Source organism: Balaenoptera borealis (genome assembly GCF_965194805.1).
Source record: "Balaenoptera borealis genome assembly, chromosome: 6".
In the NCBI taxonomy this organism is placed as follows: domain Eukaryota; kingdom Metazoa; phylum Chordata; class Mammalia; order Artiodactyla; family Balaenopteridae; genus Balaenoptera; species Balaenoptera borealis.
Window position 1 is genome coordinate 68,267,012 of NC_138863.1, and position 24,497 is coordinate 68,291,508.

The 24,497-nt window shown below is 35.9% G+C and overlaps 1 pseudogene across 2 annotated transcripts in view; it reads left to right on the plus strand.

Moving 5' to 3' along the window:
* The window catches only part of LOC309630276 (GTP-binding protein Di-Ras3 pseudogene), a 90,160-nt pseudogene that overhangs the window by 62,820 nt on the left and 2,843 nt on the right, over positions 1-24,497 (plus strand). The window contains exon 2 of one of the 2 annotated variants that reach the window (XR_014249522.1): positions 2,821-8,229. The exons of the other annotated variant lie outside the window; for it this stretch is intronic. The product of XR_014249522.1 is annotated as a GTP-binding protein Di-Ras3 pseudogene (transcript). Of the gene's footprint in view, positions 1-2,820; positions 8,230-24,497 lie in introns of those variants that run through there. 2 annotated transcript variants of the gene reach the window in all.

Consider the following 24,497-nt stretch of genomic DNA (forward strand, 5'->3'; position numbering starts at 1 on the left):
TTGGACATAGACTTAGTTTGAGCTTACTGGAATGTATTTGTAAAATTCTCAGGCATGTCTGTGGCAGAGTTAAGTTGTTGGTGGTCATTTAAATGTAGACGCAGCTCCCAGGTATCCTCCTAAGGTCCACTGTGCCAGCGTACCTAGCGTTGTGACAGCAAGCCCAACGCCAGAGGTTGTATCAGGACAGGAAAGTGTCCTTGTGGAAAACTGTTATAATCACAAGACTTGTAAATTTGTCAGCAAAGAATAAGAATCTCATCAACACCCAGTAAATATAAAAGTTATTTCCTGTCAGGAACAGACTTAATCATGTACCATATTGGGTTCTAAACACAACCTCTATATAGCTCTTCCAATTTCTTTTGATGGGAATAGCACAAAGTAGGATTTATCAGAATTCCCATGTTTATAGGACACAAACTATAGCAGTGACAACAGAAAGTATTTGCAACAATTCACATGAAAAAAACTTGATAGAGTTTTTTCCAAATTTGATAACAACTGAATATTTCCAGGATATTACCAGTAATGATTTGTGAAGATGAAAAATTTTTTCTAAACTATTAATATTATGGAAAATTTTTGAATTGCCATGCTATAAGAGACACTGAATTATATACGTTAATAGTCTCTCTATTAAAATATAAAAGGTTTTATCAAATGAAGAGGCAAAGAGTATTTATTCAAAAACTACAGGAAAAAAATATAGGTATACCAGTCAATAAATTAGTATAAAAAAGAAAATTGTGATTATTTTTCTGGAATTGTAGAAATTGTATATTTGACCTTTTTTTCCTGAGTTTGTAAATTGTCCTGATTTTTTTTCTCATTTTAAGCAAATTTTTACATTTGAACAGGTCCATCACTCCTAACATTCTTGGGACCTAGGGAAGAGTACAACAAAAGTGCACCTACACCACATTCTAATTATCTAAGTTTAAACACACTAATGACTATAAATAAAATACTTTCTCCAACCTTGACAACTCTACCTCCATAATGATAAATTAGGAAAAATGTAAAAAAATATTGGTTTTAGGTGACTGTAAGTTAATCAACTTTCAAAGATGACTGAAATTAATTATTGTACACAGCTGGGTATTCTCTTAATGGAATGATAATTTGGGGGTAATAATAACATAAACATGCATACAATTCATGAATTAAAGATATTTATTGCCTTAATTCTTTTCTTTTTATCAAAAGCACTATATATAATAATCAAGAGTTTCAGATAATTTTATTTTATTGATATTGATGCCACATTATCAACTTTTTTTACTATTTTATAATTTTTTATTAAATTCAATTTGAAGAAACTTTGCTTTGTTGGGGCAATAGCAACTGGAATTGTCAGTAAACTTCTTAAGTCAATACTTAGATTAAGAAATGAACCTTGAGTTTCGAATATTATGTTCAAACATTACAAGGAGTTATATATATCTTATTGTTATTACAGAAAATATTACAAAACATTTTAATTTTATCATATGAATAGCTGCTACTTATATTGTAATTTCATATCTTTTGAGGCAATATCTAGATTCACATAGTGAGGTGAAGAATCTGTATTAATCTCAAGCACTTATAACTAGAGCTACGTATATATACAAATTTAAGACTAATATGAATTGTTTAATATTGAAAAACATTTCTCAGCTGCCTTTAGTGCAAATGTTGTGAACACCATGTTGATTTTATGAGTACCTCTGCAATCATATGTTAGGACATGAATAGGAGCATAAGTGAATGAATGAACGAATTCTTGGCACTACTGGAAAATGATACGCTAAGAAGTCAGACTCTCTTGCGGTCATGCTTACTCAGAGAGAGGAATTGACAAGATACTCAGTATTTCTCTTACACAAGTATTTCTGCTGTTCAAATCCTCTTCAAACTCCAAAGCAATGTTTTTCTCAGATATTCACATCAGCAAAACCTCCAAATCTTCACAGTATGGACATGGTAACTTTTTTTTTTTGAGGACGTAGAACATGAGATGTGGAAAAGACTTTCCTGAGATCTGAAAGGTGTTAGTCATGAGGGCACGTGTTTGGGTTTACAGGTTGTTCCATGTTAGTAGTGCTGACAGTCAGATCCCAAGTTCTTTAATAAACTGTGTGTACACTTGTGTGTTTATGTGTGTGTGTGTGTCCAGAAGAGGGATCCTGGTTTAAGGGCAATACTGCTATGGTATCTAATTTTGGATTTATTTGTTTATTTATTTATTTATTTATTTTTCTTAAAGTGGGCCCTGAAAATGTCTAAGCTTCAGGCTCCACAAAATTTAGACTCACCCCTGGAGAGAACTTCTGGATAAACACTGCAGACGATACACATATGTGTTTCCTACAACTCCTTTCCAAACCCCACTAAAATGCCTAACTAGTGGGTTTTTTTTAAAGTTATAAACCCCTGAGAGAAAATACTGAAAAGGATCCAACAGCAACAAAATTTAGAAAGCTAAAAAACAGATGCGTGAGTGGTAACTGAATTAGCAGACAAGGGAAGATGAAAACTTCAGGTGTCAGTCAGCCTTGGAGCTTTTCTCTTTAATATCCAACATCCGTGTCCTTAGACAATTCTGCTGGCTCTACCTTCAAAATACACCCAGAAACTCATCACTTCCCACCATCTTTTACTAGTACTACTCACTGTCATGGGTTAAATTGTGCTCCCCCAAAAGATAGCTTGAAGCCCTAAACTCTGGTACCTATAAATGTGACCTTATTTGGAAATAGGGTCTTTGTTGATGTTATAAAGTTAAATGAGTTCATACTGGATTAGGGAGAAACCAATGACTGGTGTCTTTTTAAGGAATAAAGATTTGGAGATACAGACACACACAGAAGGAGGACAACTAAATAAAGACAAAGGCAGAGATTGAAGTTGTGGTGCCACAAAACAAGGAATGCCAAGGACTACTGGCAAACAAGGAGTGCTGGAAGCTAGAAGAGGCAAGAAAGAATTTTTCCCTAGAGCCCTCAGAGGGAGCGTGGCCCTTCTGACGTGACACCTTGGTTTCAGACTTCTAGTCTCCAGACCGTGAGAGAATAAATTTTTGTTTTTTAAGCCATCCAGTTTGTGGTAATTTGTTGTGGCAGCCCCAGGAAACAAGTATGCCTACCATTATTTCTTGCCTGGACTAATGAACTAATTCTTAGCTAAGTATTCTGTTTCTACCCTGGCCCCTCATTCAATCTATTCTCAACACAGCACCAGTGATATCCCTAAAATATGAATCAGATCATGTCACTTCTGTGATTAGCAGCTTGTACTGGCATGCTATGTCCTTCAGAGTAAAAAACCAGTGTTGATACAATGTTTACACAATAAGCAGAGCATGTCTCCAGCTCCCACCCCTGCCACCTCCCTGCCTTCCTCATCACCCCACAGTCTTCTTCACTTCACTCCTTCCACTCTGGCTACACTGGCCTCCTTGCTGTTCATCAAACACGTAAGTACATTCTCACCTCAGAACTTAGGCACTGGAAGTTCCCTCTGCCTGCAACACCCTCGCCCCAGGTCTTACCTTAGATAACTTTTTTGCTTTCATCAAATCTTAATCAAAATTCACACTCTCACTAAGTATGACTACCCTTTGCAAAATTGCTACCTGCTCTTTATCTCCTGGCACCCCCCATCCCCTTACCCTATTCTAATCTTTTTTCCATGCCACTTATCAGTCCCTAGAATATTAACTAATTTATTTAGTTAGTATGTGTCTTGTTTATTGACTGTTTCTTACATTCTGTAAACTCTTTGAGAAAAGGGAGTTTTGTTTTGTTTACTATTGTATCCCAAGTGCCTAATCCCTGCTTGGCACATGATAATACATATTTGTTGAATAAATTTGTTATATTGATTGAAGCATCTCAAACGCATGTTAATCTCCATCAGAGAACCCCAGAAATACTAAGGACTCCTAAAGAACAGGACTTCTGGAACTAGGAAGCATTTGGGACTGAGACGGGAAAATTTGAAAAGTTGTATAAATAGTTATTGCATACCTGGTTCTCCTCCACCCCCACCCCAGAAAAAGGCAATAGGTTTACTCTCTGCAAAGAGTCTCCAAGAGACTCTGGGGCGGGTCAGAGAATGATCTCAGGGATATCACAAAAATCTGTTCCCTGAACAGGGAAATCCCCAATTCTCTTCTGTTACCTGACTCTAAGAACATTGACATTCAAGCTCATGAATCATGGGCGGGAGCTTGCAAGATTTCTTTGTGGAGAAAATGATAAGCCCAAAAGGAAATATTTACTGATACAGAGTTGAGGGTGCTCCTAAAGAAATAACCCAGACATGTTACCTCACACTGGACAGTGTGAAGCTGTCCATTCACACTGGGCACCTGATAAGCTTTTACAGCCTGATCCTAAAACATGAAGTGACCATCTTCACAAAGGCCTCTAACTTGAAAGACACTACCTGCTAGCAATGGAGTAAAGCAAGTCTACATGTTTCTTTAAAAAATAATATAACTTAATATGGGAACACTAACAAAAGTGAAATCTTGTATTACAAGACATATTTCCAATTAAATATATCTGTTATAAGCCTTAAAATATCAAGAATTTATGACAATTATATTCTGGTATTTTTCAGAAATCAAACCAATGAACTGTTTGCCAGGCATTTGAAACCATGATTGATGTCAAGCAAAGTAAAAAACCTTTTCCATGTAGATGTGCTGACCAGTGATCTAGCTGTTTTGTTTAGACTCTTTTTGTTTAGACTCTAAATCCAAACTACTTTCCACCACTTTACAAATATTTATCAGGTACTTCCTGTGGGCAAGTCATTTTTGAGTGCTGGGAAATATATTATGTCATTATTATTGCTACACAATCACTCTGAGATATCCTGGACAGGAATTAGTTCTTTTGTTTGATGGCCAGAGAGAACTGAAACAAAGAGATTATATGATTTAGGCAAAAATCAAACCATTAGCTAAAACATTCCACTGTGGCAAGTCTTCCCAACTGACAGGACACAAATTCCTCTGGAAATTTGGCTTTGATGAAGTTTCTGGTCTTCTTTTCATCTAATCAAGCACCTACCTAGGAATTCCCATAGTTTTATTACATCAAATGAGACAGATTACATTTGACGTTTTCTCAAAGCATTTTGAAATCCCCCTCCCTGCCTCCACTCATATATTTTACTTTCACCTAGTGAAAGGGGGTCCATCAGTTCAAAATGGCTCCAAAAAGCCCATTGGCTCAGGCAATTACTTTATTTCCTCTCCTTGAAAATGTCATGCACATTTTAAGGACATTGACAAGCGAGCTTGCAATCCTTGTCACTTTTAGAGATGCTACAAAATACAGTCTGCAAGGATAAATGGGTCTTTGGATTAAAAGCTGTTATTAGGTTCAATCTTTGTGATATTTTTTCAGTCTCCAATATAGAAACAACACTCTCCTATTCTCATCCCCCAAAGTTTTCTGAGAGTCACTGTAATATTAAAATTCTCTCAACGGCAAGCAGTAGAAATCCCAATTAAAATTGGCTTAAACACTATGGACATGAATATTTTCACTTTACTAGAAACCCAGCGGGTTCCAAGAAAGTGAAGTTATATGTCCAAAGACGTTATCATCTCTCTGCTTTTCCATTTTTGCAGGTATCACCTTCCTCTTATTAGTGGTAAGATGGCTACAGCAATTCTAAGAGGCATATCTAGACATGAAAACAATCAGAAAAAGAAAAGAGATAGAGAATGTTTCCTTTTTTGCATCCCTAGGAGAAAAACAAAATTTCCCATAAGTCTCTCTAGCCAACTTCTGTTTGCATTGTATCATTGGATCACATGCTCATTTCTGAATCAATCATAGACAAGTATAGATTACATGACATTAAAATCTGGGATAAAATAGATGAAATGGATGTTGGGACATAAACCACACTTTTTTCTTCTTTGCCTTTCACTTGTTTCTGACTGGACACCTAATTTTTTTCTTTTTTTTAGTTTGGCACTTCTACTTTATGGGTAAAATCAGTTTAATGAATTAGAATGTACTTGTTCCAGGTCACAGCACCAAATGCAAGGGTTTATTGTTTCATCTTCATTAATTTAAATGCTATGATAATCACAAATTTGTTATTACTTATTATCAACTCTTGCTTCCTACCACAATGCTTCTTCATTAACAGATAATTCAGGACAAGTAGAGTCAGAAAATTTGAATTTCGGTCTTCTCTTTTCCACTAACAAAGAGTTTGACATTAGACAAATTACAATGTCTGCTAATCAGTAAAGCAGAGATTATTGATTCCCTATATATGATTGAGGCTTTATTGGTTTTATTAAGGAATGTATTCTAAAGCCATGCTAAAACGTTAAAGGCTACACAAAGCTACAATTATTGAAAATTTTAGACAGGTTTCATGTTAATGACTTTGACAAACATTTCATTTGACCTGTACAATACTTTTATGAAGACACTATTATTATGCCTGTTTTATAGATGAAGAAATTGAGACTCAGAGTTTAAGTGCCTTGGCCCAGTGAGGTGCAGAGTTGGGATTTGAACTAAACCCATGCTTGTGTGACCCCAAAACTCATGCACTCAACTGTCACACTTTACAAATATACAGAATTGTTATTACTATTTCTGAAAATTCACTCGTATACAGCTCCCTTACTTCCTCTGTTATGGCCTATAATACATTAATCAGTGAATATTTATTCAATACATACTATGTGTTGGATACTAGGTCAGACGCTAAGAAGGGTCCAGATAATTATTTGACATGCTTCCTGTTTTCAAGGAGATTACAATCTAACCAGGGAAATAATAAAATAATTGGTCACTGAAAGCAATATGCTATAAATATGAACAGACCAGCATGGGCAAAGGCTACTGCAGAAATGTGTGTTCTATGGGACAAGGAGGGTCAAGAAAGTGGGTAGACTTGGGGCTTCAAAGAGAAGCGGACTTTGTCTGACCAGGTAGAAATAACATAGGTAGTAAGGATGAGGAAAGATGTTCCAAGCCACTCAGTATGGATCATGATAGCACACAGACTAGTGAAAACTTGTGTATTTTAATAGATACAAACTACTGTATAAAAATAGATAAGCAACAAGGATACACTGTATAGCATAGGGAATTATACTCATTATCTTGTAATAACCTATAATGGAGTATAATCTGCAAAAATACTGAATCACTATGCTGTATGCCTAAAATTAACATAATATTGTAAGTCAATTATACTTCAACAACAAGAAAAGAAAAAAAAAAAAAGTACTTGTGGGGAGAAGTAAACTAAACTATCTGCCCAGTACTAGAAGGTCTGTGTAAAGAAACCTGAAGGTTGATGTTGATGAGGAACTATTGCAATAATTCTGCACCTGGGAAGAAATTATTTTCTCAAGCTGGAGAGTTGAGGTGGGAAAGACTGAGTCAGTAATGAGTAAGAACTCTCCTGACAGGCAGATGGCAGGGTCAGATTTTATGATTTTCAGATTCGATGAAAGTGCTTCTTCAAGCTTATCCTCTGTCCATAAAAGTCTCTTTGTCCCCACATATTTTACTATTTGCCAAAGGAATCTTTAAGGAAAATATTTAGGCTTTCTTGAAAGGCAAAAGTTGAGGAATTAAAAAAAAATCTTTTTTCCTACGACTGTCTTCTCTTAAAAGAGAGCCTATGAGACCTATTCTCTCTCCCACACTCTCTTCCACTCTTTTGTAGGCAGGGATTTATCTCTGTGTCCTTGAACTTTCCTGGATTAAATAGAAAATCTTTTACAACTAGAAGCTCAGTTTATATCTGTCAGGGTATTTAAGATTCTCCCCCTCCCTCTGTCCTATCCCCACCACTACCACACACACAAACACACACACACCCATTGTTCAGGATAGGAAATAATTAAACCTCACCTCATATTTTGCCTTGGAAGTCCCCTTTTAAACAGGTCTATTAAAATATTAGTTTCAATAAGTCATAAAATATTGAAATAGAGGTTAAACTCCTTAGAATTCCTTTTTATTTTTTAGCAATGTTGTTGACCTATAACTTATATACAATAAATAGCACATATTAAAAGTGTTCAATTGGATAAGTTTGATCCATGAAACTACCACTGCAAGAAAAATACTGAATGCTTCCATAACATCACAGGGTTTCCCTATGCTTCCTTTGCAGTCTATCCTTCTCTATACCCCTGTCCCCAAACAACCACTAATCTGCTTTCTATCACTCTAGATTAGTTTACATTTACATGTACATTTTACATTTACATTTACATGTACATTTTGTGTCTAACTTCTTTCACTCAGCAAAACGATTTTTCAGGCTCATCCATGGGGTTGCACACATCTGTAATTTTTTCCTTTTTACTAGTGAAGAGTATCCCATTGTATTGTTATACCACCATCTGTTGACCCATTCACCTATTGCTGTAATTCTGGTTTATTTCCAGTTTTTGGCTATTACATATAAAGCTACTATGAACATTTGTGTACAAGTTTTTGCATGGGTATATGTTTTCAATCCTTTACGTAAAAACCTAGGAATGAAGTGACTGAACTATATGGTAGTATTTTAAGAAATATATAAAGAAAACTGCTAAACTATTCTCCAACATGGTTTTACTATTTTACATTTCCACCAGCAGTGTATCAAAATTTCCATTCTTCCACATTTTTCCATGGTCAGTCTTTATTTTATCAACATTCTTTTTTTTTTTTTTTTGGCTGTGTTGGGTCTTCATTTCTGTGCAAGCGCTTTCTCTAGTTGCGGCAAGCGGGGGCCACTCTTCATCGCGGTGCGCGGGCCTCTCACTATCGCGGCCTCTCTTGTTGTGGAGCACAGGCTCCAGACGCGCAGGCTCAGTAGTTGTGGCTCACGGGCCTAGTTGCTCTGCGGCATGTGGGATCTTCCCAGACCAGGGCTCGAACCCGTGTCCCCTGCATTGGCAGGCAGATTCTCAACCACTGCGCCACCAGGGAAGCCCTATCAACATTCTTGAAAGGGTAACTTGGTTTAGTTGCATTACCTGATGAATAATACTGATAAGCATCTCTGTACTTATTTCCCATCATATATCTTCTTTGGTGAAATTTATGATCAAATGTCTTGCCTATTGATTTTTATTGGGTTGTTTGTCTTATCAAGAGTATTTTTGTGTATTCTGGATACAAATTCTTTCTCTAATCTTTCTGTTGCAAATTTTCTCCCAGTTTTGGTGTCCTTTTCTGTTTTTTTTTGGTAGAGAAATAAAAGGGATTTTTTTAACATTGATAAAATTTAATTTAATGATTTCATTTTTCGTGTGCCCTAAACAAAGAAATCCTTGCTTAATCCAAGGTCACAAAGTCCTTTTCTTATGTTTTCTCCTAGAAGATTTTAGGTCTATAATCCATATAAAATTAATTTTTTGTGTATGGTGTGAGGTAAAGGTTGATTTTTTTTCTCGTGAATATCTAGTTTACCAGAGCCATTTGTAAAGAAGACTCTTCTTTCCCCCTGGAATTGCCTGGGCAACTTTATTGACAATCAATTGACCATATATGTGTAGGTTTATTTTTAGATAACTTACTGAGTTCCATTGATCTATATGCTCATCTGTTAGCAAATCAGAAGCCACCTTGATTATTGTAGCTTTAAAAGTCTTGAAATCAAGTGGTATTAGTCCTCCATTCTTGTTCTTTTAAATATTATTTGCTGTTTGGGATCATTTGCATTTTCATATAACTTTTAAAATCATTTGCCAATTTTTACATTTTTGATTGGGATTGCGTTGAATCAATCACCATCTTAATAAGTCAGTCTTCCAATCAATTAACATAGTTTATGTCTCCATTTACTTGGTCTTATTTAACCTCTCTCTGCAGTAATTTAAAGTTTTCCTTATAGTACTTGCACATCTTTTGTTAGAGTTATTCCAATGTATTTTATGTAGTTTGTCACTATTTAAAATGGAATCTTATTTTTAAATTCATTTCCCAATTGTTTCTAATACTAAAAAAAAAAAAAAAGTTGATTTTTGTTCCCCCTTCCAATTTAAGTGCTATAGCCAAGTAGAGTGAGTAAGCAAACAGAAATCCACCTAGACACACAGTCTATGGATAAGATGAATTTTTGACTAAACTGAGTACATTTATGCTAGACAGAATTTCTAACTTGTCAGTCAAATCTGGTTCTAGACCCAAATTAATTTACCTAATATTAAATTATACTAAGTAAAAACAGTAAAAGCTAGCCCACCAAGGACTGTTACAGTACTGTACTTTTTTTTTTTTTTTTAAGTCTTGCAACAACTTTGTTTTAGGTACTATTGTAATCCCTGTTTTACAGTTACAGAAATTGAAGGTGGTAATTAAGGAACTAGATCACCTTCACTAATCAAATAATCTTCAGAGACCATACTCAACCAGTTTTTTATAATACTTCTTGAAAATCTTGTTAAAATCTCTACTCTTGAGTTGAAACTAGCAAACTTATTGTGTGCACTTTTGTGAAATTTCCTATAGTAAAGCATAAATCCCCTCTAATGAGAACAGTATTTCAAGAGTTCATTCTTAGAGCATACCCTCCAAGAGGAAAAATAAATTATAGAAACCAAAATGTTGGAAAGGATCCTGGGCTAAGACTTGGTGGAGGTCAGATTTAAGTAAATTTTGAGGTAAAGTGAGCGGAGCTATTAGGGGGAAAGGACTTCAGATTCATTAAAGATGAAATGAAAAAGACAGATGCCTAGGATTTTACTCTCACTGCTACCTTCTTACCCCCTCTGAGAGAAGCAATGAGATCACCATCACCTCCTTTTTACTGTCCAGAGATTGAGACTCTCAGAGGATAAGTAATTTGTCCAAAGTCTCCTAGTTAAACAGTGTTTTAGGAGCAGGGATTCAAACCCAGGACAGTTTGATTCCAAAGCTCAGACTCTTTCCACAGAACATCCCTCCTTCTCCCCATTTTCACTAACTCCCATCTCCACTCTTCCCAAGGATTATCTTTGGAAACTAAACTGAATGCAGTGAAAGGAATGATGAGTAGAGAAAGCAAAGATTCACGATAGAAATGCAAAATTGATTGAACAATGAAGTTTGGAACCTGCCCCAGCAAGGCTGGCCTAAATGAAGGGGAGAAGAATAATATTATTCCCAGAGTTGAGAAGAGAGAGCCATCATTACCTTTTCCTTAGATGTTTGGAGGTCCTTGGGACTTTTGATGAAAGAAACGGAGGAAATATCAAGGTAGGTCTCAGGGATACCAAGTTTTAAGAACTTAAAAAAGAAAAAGCCTCAAAAAGTACTAAAGAGAGTCTCCAGGTCTTTTACTAGTGCTCTACCCTAGATTTTTTCTAGTAGGGAAATAGAAACTCATGGCTCCCTTACCCCCCAAAATCTGGACCTACCTATTAATTTACAGCAAAAGTTACTGTTCTGAAATAGCAGCATTTTAAACCTATTTGTATTTTTTGAAAGTAAATGATTTGCCTACTATTAAATTTCAAACATTCTGAAAGAGTTACAAGAGGAATTTTGGGAGTTTTCCTTTCCTAGGAATCAATGCGGAAGGCCCATTTTTTTGGAGTAAAGCTGCTTTAAACCTAAGGGAGATTAAATTTATTCACTCCTTGGCGGTTAAAAGAGATATTTAATAGAGTTCTTCCTGTCTAGTCAGAGAGCATGGTGTGGTTCTAAGTTAGAATTACAGGGGCTGTTTGCATTTCCACTTCATGGTTCTATTAGCTTTATGCTATTAGGAACAGTTTCTATTAATGAACTCAGAAGCAGATGGACCTTGGCAGCCGAGAAAAGCTTTGCTTTCAAGATGCTAGAAAAAAATATATTGACTAAAAATATCATCCAGACTTTTAACTGACTAAGTACAAGCCTTCTTCTTGGCCATTTAACATTCTAAGTATATACTTTAGTGACACGGGTTTTGCTGACACCTTTAAGTACTAACATGAAATCAAGGAAAATGAGATGACGCTTCTGTATTTTTTGGCAGTAAGAGTATTATGGTGGCTAGTTTTCTGTCCACTTTGCTTCTATGTTTACACAATGCAATTAAGGAAATTAGAATACTAAGGAGTTTTCTCATAAACTCATGTAGTTCACATTAATTTAGAAATCGATGCTAAGGAAGGAAGGAGGAAAACAATTTTTAAATGTGTAGGGGATTCCACCTGCTTTTTCCCCTGCTATACCCTCAGTCTTGAGAGCATTTAAAGTAATGCTGAAATATACATATATTCCACAGAAATTTTCCCCAAACCACTATTTTATATGTACATGAAGCCATGTGCACTCTATTTTATAGATAAAGGTGTTTTCAAAGCAACGTTTACTTTAACTGATTTTTGCCTAGGTATTAACTTTTTTAAGGCCCGAACCAAAAGCTGTTAAAAACATATTATTCAGTCAAAAAGATATATTTTTTAAAAAGCTGCCAGTAAAAAAACGAAAGAAAAGTCCACTGTATTGCACTAGTAAAGAAAATATAAGTGCAAATAAATAAATAAAAACCCAAACAGTACTTTATAGCTAACTTTTAAGACATATATTCAAACATATAAAAGTATGCAAGTTTTCAATGAAAAAATAAAAGTGATTAATTAATGTACATGATTTTAATGTGTTCTCACTTGGATTTCTTCCAGTGGCAGGGAAGTAACATTCCCCATCATCAGTTCATAATATCCGTGTTAATACTGGTTAGCACTAGCAAAAAGAACAGAATGTCAGATTCAGTTTTTCTTGCCGTGGTAGCAGAAGTCAGAGTCAAATAGAGAAAGAGAAAGGGAGAGAGAGGAGAGAGACAGAGAGAGCACAAATGGCAGTGGAAGAGCAAATTGACCTAAGAATTTATTCTTTTGTGTTGGTTGATACATTTTTCTTTGACTTGATTGAAGGTTCATTAGTTTTATGACTTCCTATATTCCCCACTGTACCAAAGAACTGCTTTGTTGCCATATATACCTAAAGTACGGAAAGTAAAAAATTTTGCCAAAATGTATCCCTCACATAAGTAAGCCACCTTATATTTGAATGTTCAAGTCTTTCATATTATATATTATTTACTCTTAAAAGCAGGATAATATTTATGAGATTTCCAACCTAGTTACACATTAGGATCACCCACAAAACTGCTAAACATCCCAACGAATAGGGCTGTTTGTCAGAGATTCTGACTTAATTTGGTCTGAGATGGACCCTGGTCATCGTAGAAAAATTTAAGCATCTCAGATGATTCCAGTGTATAGCCAGGTGGAAAACTACTGCAGGATCTCAATATTAGTTTTGGACACTTATAGAGGCCACCATATAAAATCAGGTATAAGGAGGCAGAGAAATGTAACATAGATTTAGTAATAATTCTTGTGGGTATGACTTTATAAGTGTTGGATGCCTTGGTACACAGCCTTTTAAAGATGTCTTTAAAATATACATATTAATGGTTAAACTGTAGACATCTATAACTACATAAAAAACAAACATAGCAATATTAACAATATTCACTGAGCACCCAAGATGGACAAAGAACACAAAATTATACTAAAATTATACTAAAAACAGAATTATACTAAGATTATACAAATGAGTATTTGAGGCTTGATATAAAACTTCCAGTAAAATCATTACACAAGAATGCTAAAAGTGATTAATAGTAATAACAGGAAACATGCCTTATACTTCATTTGCAACCTCCTTATGAATTACAGTACAGCCCTAAGAACTTACATATACCTATATGTAATATACATTATATCACAATAGTACATTGGCTTAAGCTTAGATATTCCAAAATTATTTAATATGCTTTCTCATGGTAATTGACCAAGATGCAAAATTATCTATTCGAAATTAATATCAATTAAAATTATCAATATTTTATCTTTTCAATTACCAAAACATTTCAAACTGTTTTATGCCATTAGATTTTTTGTTGTTTTTTGATAACTTTTAGTGATTCACTACTAAATAGTTTTAGAAAGCTAAAAATACTAAGCATCTAATTTGTCAATTGTATGTTGAATGAATGAATGAATGAATGGAGAGCATAAAGACTGCTTCTTTTTATTTTTTATACATGAATATGGAGATTTTTTTTCAACACTACACTATCTCAGTGACAATCAGAGGAGCATCTGAAAGTAAATTCATTAATGTGGCAGGAGCTTGAGCAAACCTACTCTAGCCCATTTACACTTTGTTCTATTTCCCTCATCCTATGCGGGATTAAAAGTCACCTAATAGGGACTTTCCTGGTGGTGCAGTTGTTGAGAATCTGCCTGCCAATGCAGGGTACCCGAGTTCGAGCCCTGGTCGGGGAAGATCCCACATGCCGCGGAGCAACCAAGCACGTGCGCCACAACTACTGAGCCTGCGCTCGAGAACCTGCGAGCCACACTACTGAAGCCCGCATGCCTAGAGCCCATGCTTCCCAACAAGAGAAGCCACCTCGGTGAGAAGCCCGCACACCACAACAAAGAGTAGCCTCCACTCGCTGCAACTGGAGAAAACCCACGCGCAGCCACAAAGACCCAACGCAGCCATAAATGAATAAATTAATTAATTTTTAAAAAGTCACCTAATAATACTAGTAAACACTTGCATATCATTGCTATGTGCCAGGCACTATTCTAAGCGTGTTGCATATATTAGCTCATTTAAGAACCCCATGAGTAATGAGGCTTCAGTTTACATTATATGGATCATCATTAGTTATAAATTCTAAAGAAAATGTTTTTGGGCAGCGCTTATTAGATCCAATTGGCTTCCAGGAAATGCATATCGAAAAACTAAATCACTAATTGCATTTTAAATATTCAGAAGTGGTTTGTTGAACAAAAGTAGCTCCAAAGACGTTATTCATAATGATGCTAACCCTTCTGATGAATTCAAGAATGACTCTGCATTCTAATCTTTGATCTCTGGCTTCTTCTCTTTCTCCTAATGTTTTTACCACCTCCTTCAATGATTAATCTTCAATAATGAGGCCAAAGTTGACTTCTCACACCTGTTGCTTTGGCTATACCACCTACTTTCTACAATCTCAATGGCATTTTGGATCAGAACCAATTAACAACAAGTTGATTCAAAGCTTTTCAAAAGGCTGCCCTGGCCACCTCAGTATGCTTTTGTTACTTTCCATCCCCTTTATTGACTATCCCTCTCTTCTTTCATCCCACCCCATTTTCCTAACTTTCCTCCAGACTACCCACTGAGGCTAGTTTTCTAACTGTTTCTTTCTTTAGCTTAAATAAAAAGGCCAATGAAGGTCTTCCTTAGTAGAAAAGCTATGTATGTTTCCTTTAGTTTCTTTCTTACCAGAGAAACTGCTACAGGTTGAATTGTGTCCCCCCCAAAATTCATATGTTTAAGTCCTAGCCCCTCAGTACGTCAAAATGTGACCTTTCTAGAAATAGGGCTGTAGTAGCTGTAGTTGATTAAGTTGAGGTCATATTGGGATAGCATGGACCACACCCTCCATCCAATATGAGCAGTGTGCTTATAAAAGGGGGAAACTGGGACACATACATGCACACAAAGATACACCCACACAGAGAAAACATCATGTGAACGTGAAGGCAGAGATCAGGGCAATGCATCTACAAGCCAAAGAATGCCAAAGATCAAACCACCAGGAGCTAGGAAAGAGGCATAGAACAGAGTCTCCCTCACAGCCTTCAGAAGAAACCAGCCCTGCTTATTTACTCCTTAAGCTCAGACTTCCAGCCTCCAAAACTATAATACAATAAATTTCTGTTAAGACACCCACTTTATGGTACTTTGTTACAGCAACCCTATCAAACTAATACAGAAACTAAAGACACAGTTGACTTTACCACTGTACCTTGTACTTTTTCACCTCTCTGCATGGTGAGGGGCTTTAGACCAACTCTCTTTAGAAATAAGTATAATGAAAACACTCCATAACCTACCACCATGGAGCCGAATAGCTGGGTGGACAAAACACTGGCTCAAAGAACAGACAGAGCTACCATCAAGTTTTCTTTCCCCCTATTTCTGGCCACATTAATTTGGATATATTTTGACTTCACCATGTTGATTTTCTCATCTGTAGAATGAGATAGCAATATACAGTATTATTATGAAGTTGAATAGGTAAGGGAAGAGTCTGGGCTCTGGCAGAGCTAGGTTCCTAGTCAGCTCCCCTATTCACTGCAGGTATAGTTTCAGGAAAGTCTTGAGGTGGTCAGTTCTTTCTGTAACAGAATTCAGTCCCCTGACTGTAGGTCTGGGCACTAGACCCAGGCTGAACCAGTAGGATAACATCATCCTAGCCATAGCAGTTCGTTCACCGGTGGGCATGAGACCCAAGTCAGGCCAATAGGTAACAGTATATATGGAGTAGTTAGTAGAGGGAGGGTATCTTTTGTCACACTACCTTAATTGGGAAAAGCAGCACAACCACCTCCTGACGATTGGACCTTGAGCAAGTTCCCTGACCTCTCTAAGCCTGTTTTCTTTTTTGTTAAAAATTAATGGAGATAAAAATAACTTGCTCTTAGGAGTTTTGTAGAGTGTAAAGTTCTTAGCACAGTGCCTGAAATAAACTATTATTACTTATAGTATCATTCTGTGTCCTTCCAAAGTTGCTCATGTTGGAGATGGCAGTGAAAAGCTTCTTCTTTCTCTCAGGTTAGAGAGCTATTAAGATGTGACTCCAGAGACACCAGTGACCACTACACGAGCACCCAGAGAGGAGCAGAAACAGAAGGAATGGGAGACATCTGAGGAGAGGATTCTAGCAGTGGCCCATCCTCCATTCCAGTCCCTAAGGTCCTCTTGTTTCAAATCTGTGAGCTATTCCGGTGTCTGCCAATAACTCTCTAAGTTGATACATGTGCATATACTCAGCTCATGATATTGGCCCCTGTATACCAAAAAGTCACCTGGGGGTTGAAATTCTGATCACACTACTTTCTGGGCAGTGAGTTTTGGTAGATTACCTCATGATGTTAAATTCAATTTTTCATCTAGGTCAGCATATTTATTCTCAGTTTTCCTGTGGCCATGAGTAGGAAAATACAAAAATGGGAATATAAGCCTCATCCAAGAAACATTACCCTATTGCTAGCCAACCTCCCTGCACTGTTCCCAGAAAGTATCCAGGAGCATTGAGTGAGGTGTGTTTCAAGTGGGAGGGAAAAAATCAATGCGTAAAGAAAGAACTTCACTGAGTGGAAATCCTACTCCATGTTTTGGGTTGGAATAGAATGAAAGGTGTCAATAATAATCTTTTTTTCTTATTAAACCTAGAACTTTCTCAACATTTCCTTGATGGCATCTAAAGGTTACCATCTAAGTGTACAGCTCAGTGACTGTCAAAAGAAAAAGTTACTTTAAAAATGGAATGTTATTAACATTTTCTGAAGAAGACACTGTCTGGCAAAGAGCTCAGGCCATCACTTTTGTCCTGATTTTCAAATGGTTAGTGTGAACACGAATTCCCCCCAATTTTTTTTTTCCTCTCAGGTAATTTAGTACATTACCCTGCCCTTTGCTCTTATTTTTTCCTTTTGAATTTAAAAATATTTGTAGTATTTGAATTAAGTACACTGTCAACAAGGGAAGTCGAATTTAGGTCATTATTGCTATTTTTAAAAGTTAGAATTATAAAATCTATTTGACTTTATAAATTTAAAAAGTAGTATGGATAGTCAGAAAAGCTGAAAATAAAAGTTTACATTAATCCCTATGCTCAGAAAAGCACTCAGAAAAGCAGTGTAATGATTAATGTTATTTGAAATATGTAGGATATTTAATTTTGTTTTGTTGTGAAAATATGATTAAGAACCTGAAAGTTTATAGCATTCTTGGTGATATTACGACCAATTTTTGCAAATTGTTTTATTCCTATCTCACATGTTAATACTAATTTTTCTATTGATAAATAATACATTTGCTTTGTTTATCCCTTCTGTTCTTCTATGTGTATGGTTGTTTTAAAGAATTTTTATTTGCCTTTTTCTTTCTATGAATACCGTAATGTAAAAATTTCAAAACAAAGAAATATTGCTTCAAAACATTTATTAAATGTAGGGTGGAGTTATGTAAGTCTTGAGCAGAATGAGTTAAACTCTCTTACTGTAATTTCCAATTTGCAATTACAGTACTGAAAGAGATACTATATATTTTAAACTTAATGAAACAATAAATGAATTAAAAGAGAGAAGTTGACAAAAATTACAACTTTAGCCACACAGGACAACGGTTAGGGTAAAAAGAACAATAAAGGCTGAGAGTACCTACAGATATATAACTAAATGAGCCCAGAGAATATGACAAAATATCAGGACATTCTCTTTAATCCTTGTTCATCCTACTTGTATTCAAAATCGTGTCTGATATAAACTCAGCTGTTCACATTTCAAGTGTTTTGGAGACATGAAGTTGACAAGAACATTTTGCAAAAATAAAAACTTAAGAAACCTTATGTTTGCAGGTCCACAACATTATAAACAGACAGGGGATAGGCAGCTTAGTTAAAACTCTTTATAACAATTAAAAACTGAATCAGCTCGCAGCCAACTTTCTCAGCTCTAGAACCACAGAAATCCCAAAGGTAAAACCTAACAAGAACTTAAAAACCTTAAGTAAATTTGAACACACTGGAAGAAAAATAATTGCTATTTAAAACAATAATGGTTTTCCAGGGGGTAGAGTTCCATTAAGTAGATCTTCTGATCTTACAGAGCATATTAATGAATTGGGTTATGCAATGGTCAGAATGGAAATAACCACTGGAGATTGTTTAGTTGCTGTGCATAGTGAGATAAATTAGGTGCTTGAGGGAAGTAGATGGGGAAGAAAGATGAGAGGAAGAATGAAGACAGACTAAACAGCCAGTTCCCTCATGAGTGCCAGTCAGTGTGAATTATCACAGGACAAATTTCAGTCATAGAATGGCCTGAAGAACATAATAGCCTAATATTCAATTGGAAATTCTTTACTTTGACCTATAAAGTGAATGTGGTTGTCAGAAAGCCTTGGGTACTTACACATAGGTCTTTCCAAAGGGTTGCCTTGAGAAATTGTAGCTGACCATGTAAGTGAGCTAAGAAGTAGATCCCTCCTCGGTCATGCGTTCCGATGAGACCACAGCCCTACTAACAGACTATAGATTCATCAGGGAGCTTGAGCCAGAAGCACCCAGCTAAGCTATGCCCACAGAAATTGAAAGTTTTAAAACATGGTGTTTTAAGTTGCTAAGTTTTGGAGAAATTTACTGCACCATGCACATATTAGCATGTGCATAGGTAACTCATACTCCAATAGATAGTAAAAGAGAGATCTGGAGTGTCGGGAATTACTCAGAAGTCCTCCAATCACATGCATCCTCAAAGTGCTAAATCCTCCATAAAACAATATATCGTATCTCTGGTCTTAAACCTATCTCTTTCAAGTTTCCAGGGTGACACACAATCACACCATTGATTAACTTCTTCAAAAATCTGGAAGTTGACACCTTCCAAAATTATTTGAAGCAGTTAGAAGGGTGAGACAAGGACAAGGAAGGAATAGCAGGAGTAGTAAGCAAAATCGTGATTAGTATGCACCAGACATTGTTCTTAGTGCTTTACATATTAATACATTTAATCCCCACAACAACCATAGAGTAGGTGCTTTTATAACCCTCATTTTACAGATGTGAAAACTGAGGCAACAGAAAATCAACAAATTTGCCAAGGTTATACAATTAGTAAGTGGTGGAGCTAAGACCAGAGATTGGGCTGGTTAGCTCAATATGCTTAATCACTATATTGTACAATTTTCTTTTTAGCAAGTAATTGCATCCCTTCCCACAATGATAATTAAATGGATAGCGTAGGGATCCCTTTCTCAGTAAAGTTAGTACTTAGAAGAAAGAGGGATGTGGTATTAACTCCTCTGCACGTCTTGCCTTTTTTGCCTTTAAATCATCTTAGAAAAGGAGAAGCAAGGAGATGGAGAGATACAGTCCCAATCATCCCAGTAACAGAGTGGTCACTTACATAAGGTGGGTGCTCTACAGTGAGGGTTTCTTCATTCAATGTCCACAAGAGAAGTTACGTTTTCCTCAAGAAGATAAAAGGAATGTGGTGCTTCTGTTTAATCTTTTGTTCCCATGGTTACATTTAAGAATATTTTACAGTTCGTGCTACTACTTACCTACTTACTAAAAATATATCTTTAATTAAATTCTTTCTTATGGGATGGTGGTATCCTTCCTTGGTTTTGTGTGAATGATCAGTCTATTCCATTTTTCTGCCAAATGCATGAGAAATTCTTTTCTGCTATTGTTTAAAAGGAGAATCCGGCACATCAGAGATGGGAGAAGTAGAAAGACTCATGATATTTTGCTAATTAGTACAGACAACTATATGGATACAAAAAAAAATAAAATAAAAAACACCTGAAGTAACAGTATTTCTCACTCTATCCAAAGAACATAATACTTCAAGGGCTTACAGTTAGTAAGAAACCTGACTTGTTGACAGCTGGAAATATCTGTGAATGTCATTCCTATATTCTTTCTACTGCTTAGATCGTGTTTTTTTTAACACTTAAATGTCAACAAGTTTGATTCTGTGTAAATAGGTTACATCCACATCAGCCAGTGACAGCAAAACCTCAAGATGTTAGAAGAAAGAGACAAAAGTTGGAAGGTTTTTCATGTTTTTGTCAAAAGCTCATTTATTCATTGTTCATTGCTAATAACTCATAACAAATATCTCATAAATGTTGGAAGGATTAGTAAGATGCCTCGTAATTACTTTTACCCCAGTGATAAATGATCTGCTAATAACATGGAGCCTCCCATATAATAGCCCTCAGACTCCATGATGTGAATTGGTCTTAGAAATGAGACCAGTGTATAATGAGGTCCTTCTGTTTAAATCTTATTGGAGAAACTAAAGCCATGGACATATCTCAGGTTGAACTCCAACTTTTAACAAACTACATTATAAGGAGATGGCACAATATAGTAGCATTACCTGCACAACTATTAGCACTGTTACCAAAAACAGTAATAGCACTATGATGTTTGAAACATTTTAGCTTCATTGCATTTTTTTTACAGTGCATTTCTAAGAGAAATCTGAATCAGCATTGGAATAATATCTACAGTATGAATAGAGGAGCTAGAAGCAGAATCAAGGTCTACTGTGAACCACAGCAGTTCTTTGGCCCCTGGAGAAGATTCCTTTCCATGCCATAGCACTAGATATGTAAATAGAAGAAAAAGCATGGATTGTACACAGACATGAGAAAGGAACAGAAAAGTAGAGCCAAGGTACTGATGCAGGTCAAGGCCATTAAGCGTTTTAAGATGTCTTAAAAGAAGAGCTTGCTAACAAAATTCTCTATGCTAAACCTTTCTTTCTTTGTTCATCTTATCATATTTACTTTTCTCCTCTGTCACCTTTATACATGATCCAATGGCTTATCAATGGATTTATCACATTAAGTTTTTGACTTAAAGGTTTATGAATATCTTCCAATTCACTTTTTTCTTTTCTTGATGTGTCTGAAAGAAGCATTTTTAGCAAATGATGTAATTTTTCAACATAGAATATGTATTCATGCATAGTTGTTCCTTTGTGGCTGGCTGGAGGAATGAATATCCACAGGCAGATAGAGCCAAATAAGTAAAGTGGCTTACCAAAGTAGAAAGTTGATTGTCAGAAACACAAATAAAAATAAACATTTTTATTATCAATCAGAAGAATAACTATCTGGATAGCTACATGTCTTGACAGAGCTTGTCAAGAGAGCTCAGTGGACATTCCAGGTTTGGTTTACTGTGGAGTATTTTTTTTTGGCTTTATTGAGGTAAAACTGACAAATAAATTGCAATTGCAATATATTCAAAGTGTGTAATGTGACTATTTGATATATGTATACATTGTGAAAGAAATCTCATAAAAAGTTAATATATCCATCGCCTCACATATCTACTTATCCGTTTTTTGTTTGTATTTTGGTGAGAAAACGTAAATTCTTCTTTCAGGGAATTTCAATTATACAATACAGTGCTATCAATGATAATCACCATGTTATACATTAGATTCTCAGGCCTTATTCATCTTACAACTGAGAGTTTGTATCTTTTACCAACCACTCCACCTTCCCCGCACTGCTCCCAGCCCCTGGCAACCATTATTCTGCTCTTTGTTTCTATGAGTTTGTCCCTTCCTTCCCTCCTTCCTTTCTTCCTTCCTTCCTTCCTCTCTTCCTCCCTCCCTCCCTTCCTTCTTCTTTCATTCTTTCTTTCTGTCTTTCTCACTCTCTCTTTCTTTTAGAGTCCCCATATAAGTGATAGAGTGAAGTATTTGTCTTTCTCTGTCTGGCTTATTTCGCTTAGCATGATATCCTCCAGGTTTACTTCATCCATGTTATCACAAATAACAGGATTTCCTCCTTTTTAAAAGCTGAATAATATTCTATTATATACATATAACGGCATTTATATTTTCTTTATTCATCTGTCAATAGCTTAGGTTGTTTCAAAACCTTGGATATAGTGAATAATGCTGCAATGAACATGGGAGTAAAGATATCTCTTCAGATAATTATTTTATTTCCTTTGGATATATACCCAGAAGCGGGATTGCTGGATCATATGGTAGTTCTGTTTTTAATTTCTTGAGGAACCTCCATTCTGCTTTCCATAGTGGCTGCACCAATTTACATTCCCACTAACAGGGCACAGGGTTCCCTCTTCTCCATATCCTCACCAGCATTTGTTATCTCTTGTCATTTTGATAATACACATCCTAACAGGTGTGAGGTGATATCTCATTGTAGTTTTTATTTGCATTTCCCTGATGGTTAGTGATGTTGAGCACCAGTTGCCCATTTGCTTTTTGTTTTGTTTTTGGATCAAACCATTTTATTAAGGGGCTTGTTGGGGGGGGGGGGGTACAAAGGGCTGGGAGGATAATGGGATCTGATGTCCTCAGCTGAGCCAGGATCTCCTGAGCTGCAAAGTCACCAAAAATCCTGTTGGCCATTTGTATGTCTTCTTTGGAAAACTGCCTAATTTAAGACCTTTGCCCACTTCTAAACTGAGTTGTTTGTTTTTTGCTATTGAGTTGTACGAATTCCTTGTATAATTTGAAATATTAATCCCTTATCAGATTTGTGGTTTGCAAATATTTTTTCTCTTTCCATAGGTTGCCTTTTCATTTTGTTAATGGTTTCCTTTGCTGTACAGAAGCTTTTTAGTTTGATATAGTACCACTTGTTTATTTTTGCTTTTGTTGCCTTTGTTTTTGCTGTCAGATCCAAAAAGTCACTGCCAAGACTAATGTCAAGGAGGTTTTTCCCTATGTGTTTTCTTAGGAGTTTTATGGTTTTTGGTCTCATGTCCAAGTCTTTAATTCATTTTGACTTGATTTTTGTGTATGATGTAAGGTCCAGTTTCATTCTTTTGCATGTGAATATCCAGTTTTCCCAACACCATTTATTGAAGAGATTATCCTTTCCCCATTTTATATTCTTGGTGCCTTTGTTGACAATTAATTGACCATATATGTGTGAGTTTATTTCTGGGCTCTCTATTCTGTTCCATTGATTTATGCATCTGTTTTTATTCCAACATCATACTGTTTTGACTACCAAAGCTTTGTAATCAGGAAGTGTGATGCCTACAGCTTTGTTCTTCCTTCTCAAGATTGCTTTGGCTATTGGGGGTCTTTTCTGATTCCATATGAGTTTTATAGTCTGGAGTATTTAATTATGCCCCATGATCCAGGAAAGTAGGTTGCTCATGTGAGGAGTCCAACATATACTGCATGACATTTTCAATGCATTTTTCTAACCAAGATTTCCAGATACTTGTGCCTGATCTTGCTAAGAAATGACCATGACCATGACCACATTCTCACCACTTTCTGATTTTCTCTTTCTTATTAGAGTTGACTGCAGAACTACCCCCTTAAAATACCCTTTACTGGACATATTTTGTAGGGATAAATGTCAGAGTTCCTCCAGTTTTGGTGCTGCCCACCATCCTACAATTCCCCAACTCTGTCAGCACCTCTATCCTGTCTCAACACAGCAAAAATAGGTATAATTATTATCTAGCATCATAGAATCACCAATTAACATGTGTTAAATCCACTGCTTCCCAACATCTATCTTGGAATATTTCTTGACAGTGAGAAGCATTTAGACCAAAGAAAAGTGAGAAAGAATTACATCCTTGCATATTTGATTGAAATATGATTTCCTTAATTGTATAGCAAGATATAAAATATGTGTAAATAAATATATTTTATAAGTTGATTTTAACATTAAAATTATTTTGGTGGACAGCACAAGACAGATCTTAGATTGCTAATGTTGAGATGACCAATGAAACTTGGAAGTGACCTCCCTTTGGACATTTTGTTATGTGAAATAATAAATGTCCTTGTTGATTAGGCCACTTTCAGTTGTATTTTCTGTTACTTTAAGCTGAAAACATCCTAGAAAATGCAGAGATATTGTCTTATACATGCCTTTTTATAG